A 6,000-nucleotide genomic window follows, 5' to 3' on the forward strand; every position below is an offset into this window, starting at 1 on the left:
GGGCTACAAGCCCCAACGTGATTATCAGAGTCTCGATATTATCTGATTAGGGCTACAAGCCCCAACATGGTTACCAAAGCCTTGAAGTGATATTCACTCATCTGTTTAGGGCTATAAGCTCTGTATGATTATCATGATCATCATTTGATATATACATGCAGTAATAAGTTTTCTGCTGAGCCTTTGCTCACAGGTGCTATGTGGTGCAGGTAAAGGGAAAGAAAAGCTCACCCAGCCTTGAGTGGAGAGCTTAGGTGGCGATGTGTACATATGCGGCTGCTTGACCACCATGGCCAAGGTGTTTCTCAGAGGAACTAGGGGTTCACCCTATGTTTGCTGCTTAGGTCAGCAGTTGTAATTTTTACACTGTAAGGACCGTTTTGAGTTGTAAATAACTTGTAAACGCTTTTATGGGCCCATGTACAGTTTTATGTTTTAAATAAAATATATCATTTCCTTTTAATCGCGTTTTTCACCTTAGCCTATTAATAACACCTAGATGCACATTTATAACCAAATGACTCGATTAGCGAGTTAAGCACGGTTCAAAGCTCACAGTAACGGTCTTGGAGTAACCAAGGCGTTACATTAATGGTCTGAGGTCTAAAATTAGTCGGGGCATTACAGATGATCATACACGATGATCTTAATCTTGAGGTTACTATGAACTCCTAAATATGTCATATGGTCCTTTGATTTATGTGTTAAGGTTTTTCAGAATGATCAGGCTTAGAACAATTATTTTGGGATTCAATGATATATATGGCTAGGGACATAGTTTAACAGATATGGAATCTATACCTTCTTATAAATTGAATAATGGTTCCCTATTGGGTTAACTTTTAGAACTAAAAATGTTATGAGCGCTCACATCACAAATTTGTTGTGACACAATCTTCACTAGTAAAGTCAATGGTACACTAGGAACTAGATATAGTAAAAATGGTAAAACGGTAATTTTATTCCCTTTTAATTATGAACCATTAATAGATGATTAACATTGTATGTAATGATTATATCAATGGACACTTTATTCTTTAATAAAGTACTCTGTAAATATATGTCTATAATTATCAAGAGTTCAATCTCTTATTTATAGTGGAGTAATCATGAGATTAATAAATATGATTATTTAATCAAAGAGCTTTGGTTAATAAAATAATATTTATTGGAGCTTGATATTATAGGTCCATAGGTCTCCAGGGTGGTTCTATCAACATCATATCAAGGTAAGAGTTGATATAAGGGTAAAATTGTAATTTCAAAATTTGAGAAGAATTTTATTCTTCTAGTAAAAAATACAATTATATGATAATTGAAGTTGAATAATTAATTTGGAATTAATTATTAAATTTTCAAAAATATATTTATTTATTTAAATATAGAATTTTGAAATATATATAAATAAATAAATAAATTTTTAAAATTAATTATTTTATTTGAGTGGGAGAAAATAAAATTGGTAAGTCAAAATAGTTTTAATTTATTGATTTTTAAAAGATGATGATCATCAATTTGAATTTTGAATTTAAAATTAAATTTTGAAATAAGGTTGTGATCTTTTCCTTAAAAAGATAATATCATATTTTGTGGGAATGGTTTATTTTAATTAATTAAATAAATAAAATGCAATATTCCCTGAAAGGGAATACTGCTACACGCATGACACAGTCCAGGGACTGTGTCATGCGTGTAAGATGGTACTGATAAAGTATCACTATTGTTTTATTTTATTTATTTAATTAATTAATAATTTGAAAGTAGATTTTTTAAAATTTGGTAAGTTATATATTACATAAACCAATTCCTATCATCACTATGATTGTATTATTATATTACTATTATTATTATGAATAATAAGGTAATATATAATCTCTATATATATTATGTGATAATAAGAAATAGAGAGTGGTAATTCAGAAAAAGTTTCAGAAATTGTCAGACAATAAATTCTCATCTTCTTCTATTATTCCAACATGTCTCAAGCCATAATTCAAGTACTCATGTGTTGAGAAAAACTTATGATTTCTAAAGTACAAACTCTTGTTCTCTATGTGCCCACACACATCTTGAGGTGTAGAAAACACTCCGGAAAATCGTGGTCTGAGTACTCAAAGTGTTAGATAGGAAAAGCGTTATTTATACAAAAAAACTCAAGGATACTCTATAGGCTTTAGGAAGTAACTATTTTTGTTCTTGAATATTTGAATACATGTGCATATGATATATATATATGTATGTGTATAATTATATATATGTTGCATGATTAATGATGTTGCATACTAATGGTTCATGTATGGATGTATTCTTGAACATATAAACTATTTATATGAGAGGTGGAATTTTTTTTTTTGTTCATAAATTGGGTCCACCATGCAAATTCCCTGCGCACTCCGATTGTTTTTCCAACTTCCACTCCACAACCCAAAACCTTTAATTCGTATCCTAGGTGTCCTTTCACCCCGTACCTGAGGCACCATTTTCCCATGTTAATAATCACGATCCACGCCCTTTGGATCCTGACCGTTGGATTACTCTCGAGTGCCTATGTCGTAGGTAATCAACGGTCGGGGTGGAGCTTGTAACGTCCCAAATTTTCTTATAAAGAAGCCTTGATTAGTGTGTCGGGAGGGATAATTAGATTTATATATGTAGAATTAATTTAATAAATGTGTGACTACGTGGCATACATCATTTATATGGTAATATGAATATATGTGCATGTTTATGTGTATTAAATATGCATGTGGGTCCGTTCTTGTTAATAAGGGCAATTTGTAATTTTGACCCATTAAGGGTATAAATATGATTAAATGAGTTATGTGATTGATGCCACATTATTATGTGGATATATTTACAATAATAGGCTCGAGGTGATCCTAGTGAATGGGTTAGTGAAAAAGTCACAAAGGGTCAAATACCCAGCTCGGGATGAGCCTAGGGGTATTTTGGGAAACTTAGTGTGTATTCGAGATTTATCGAGTAATGGGTAGTTATATGGTGATTATTTGGGCACGTCAGGATTAATTGGGAATTTATAGGACTACTTGAAGATTAGCGGGAAATGTGGCAAATGACGGATTCGCCCTTAGGGGCATTTGGGGAGTAAGGGTCTAGCAAGGGGTAGCTTGGTCATTTACCCAACTGGAATGACTTAGTCACTTGGAACCTTTCAGAACAAAGGAGAAAAACACCAAAACACTCTCTTAGTTACTCTCTCTTTCTTTCTTGAAGTTTGGGGGAAGCCTTGGGATTTTGAGGAGGAAGGCTTGACAATTAAGGTTGTGTATTGGGGGATTGAAGCTAAGATTGAATTGGGACAGCTCAGGGGGTCGAAATTCTCAGTTGAGGTAAGGTTTTTGCTCTGGTTTTGGTGGATTTCTGCTATGATTTTAGTATAGGCTAAGTTTTTAGCTAATGGTTGGACTTTGACTTGGGTTAATAAAAGGCTTGGGAATTGAAGCTAGGAAGTGATTAACAGCAGCACAGGGGCGTGATTATGATGAATTCCTACAGTGGTTTAAGTTTTAGCAAAGTTTTAAGCTATGGTTGGGTTTTGATTTGGGTTAGCGATTTGGTTTGGTTTTAGAGGTATTTTTACTACTTATGTTGCGTTATTGAGAGTCGTGGACTCATTTGGGACCTTGGTGCAAGTTTGGAATGAGATTTGGGAGTTTTGGCTAGGGAAAAATGGTGAAAAAACCTAGTTTTTCTGGGTTCACGTAAGGGCGTCGCAACGCTATTCTTCCGAGCCGTGGCACTGGAGTGTTCCAGGGCAAGGTGGCACTGGCTAGGGGCCGTGACGCCTGATAGGCTGTGTCACAATGCTATGCCATTTTCAGGGGCCTTAGTTTTGTAAATTTTAGGACATAGGCCCAGAGGCTCGGGGGACAATTTCACCACCCTGTGTGGGGAAATTGGAGGTCCCGAGAGCACAAGATTAGTCCCAGGGTTTAATTATGGAATCAAATGGTAACGAGAATGTTATTTGTGGCTTGTTACTAGGTTACCGTTAGGGCTCGGTAGAGGATTGTTCTCGGGAGTCGTGTTTGCTTGCGCTTGGACCAAAGGTAAGAAAACTGCACCCTGGTTGTGATCGTGGCTTGGGCCCCTGTTAGAGACTATGATTATGATTATATCTGGTTAGGCATGCTTGTTTATGCTGCAACTGATTGCATGTTATGCGATCTAATTGTTTGATTATACTTGATCTGAAAGTTCAGCCTAAGGGAGTCGGGGCTGACTAACATTAAGCATGCGGAATGCAGCTCGACCTAAGAGTGCCAGGGTCAGCCATATGACTAGAAGACTTGGCCTAAGGGCACCAGACCTGAACGTCACTAAAATAAACAGAAGTGTTGTTTGCACTTAACTAACTATATTGAATGCTGAGATTGAATTATGTGTTGGATTGAGCAGATTATTACTACCTAGCTCATTGCTTATGTCATGTCATTATTTGAGTTGAATGTTCTGAGTCTATTATTTATATATTGTTGTTCATTTGTGTTTGTGATTTATGTTTTCTTGCTGAGCCTTGGCTCACAGGTGCTATGTGGTGCAGGTAAGGGAAAGGGAAAGCTGGACCAGCCATGAGTTGGACAACTTTAGGGGTGGCGTGTACATTTGTAGCTTCTTGACCGCCATGGCTAAGGGATCAACAGGAGCTAGAGGCAACTTAATTTTTCCACGAGGGATCAACAAGGGCTAGAGGCAACTTAATTTTTCCATTTAGGCCAGCTTTGTAGCGCCTAAGATTTTTACTTAGTTAGATAGTATTATCTTACGTTGTAGTATTTTAGTTTTCGTGGATATTGGTTCAAAGCCGGGATTTAGTTAGAAACCCGTAGAGCTAGTTATGGATTTTATAAGTTTAGCCTATAGTTTAGAAATATTAATTCTATCATAAGGTTCGATTAATGAAAATAGTCCCAAGAATATTATTTATTACAACCTAAGGTTCAGATAGAATAATTAAGAATGTGACATTTGTCACATGTATGTTTATTAAAGATTTAAGGTATTGGATGAATAAAAATAATCATGGATAAGTCTAGGAAGTCTAAAACATTCCCTCAGCTATTAGGATCTCGTATTACTCAGTCAAAGTGGTTTAAACAACTTCAAGTGTGCTGAAAGTGTGCAAAAACATGTTTAATATATTAGTGTAAGCCGATATATCGCAGCTTTAGGGGCCGATATATCGCCTATGATGATACGAAAAATACGTCGACTTTGCACGAACAAAACCACGGAGGCTCGAAAACATGGGGCAGGCGATATATCGACTCCGTCAGCCATTTTTGAAAAACTGTAGAATCCAAGTTAGAAACAACCCTCAACAACTTGGACTTGTTCTGTAACGCCCTGGATAGCCAGACCGCTACACTGTGTACTTATAAAGGTGCAAGACTTGCTAACCAAGTCATTATTTTAAAAACGTGTCACTAAACATGTAAGAGCTAGGGTTAAAAAGGTTTTGGTCTCAAAAGACTCATTTCATATATTTTAACTATTATAAACACAGGATCCCATAAGAAAACAAAGTTAGAATAAGTTTACAGACTCCCAAAAGTACATGAGTATTCACTAGCCATACTAAGGCAAAACAGACAGTCTTCAGGTTTCTTGTCCTTGCCTAGACCTCAACCGTGGCGGCCAAGCACCTGGCTATGTACATTCCGCTCACTAAGCTCTCCAGTCAAGGCTGGTCTAATTTTCCCTTGCCTTTACCTACACCACGTAGCACCCATGAGCCAAGGCCCAGCAAGAAAACATCTTATACAACTTAATCAATGATAACAGACAATTAACTCATTATGCATGTATTCCCATCAGATAATCCACAACAGATATTCAGCACATACCATCAGACTCAAGATACAATCTATCATATATAACACTCATATCACATAATATTCAGGGCCGACGACTTAGGCCGCACCCTCTGTTTAACCCACTGACTCCGGGCCGCTTAAACCGAGCTCAGCGTATAATAAG

Source organism: Humulus lupulus, chromosome 1 (genome assembly GCF_963169125.1).
Source record: "Humulus lupulus chromosome 1, drHumLupu1.1, whole genome shotgun sequence".
NCBI classification, from domain to species: Eukaryota; Viridiplantae; Streptophyta; class Magnoliopsida; order Rosales; family Cannabaceae; genus Humulus; species Humulus lupulus.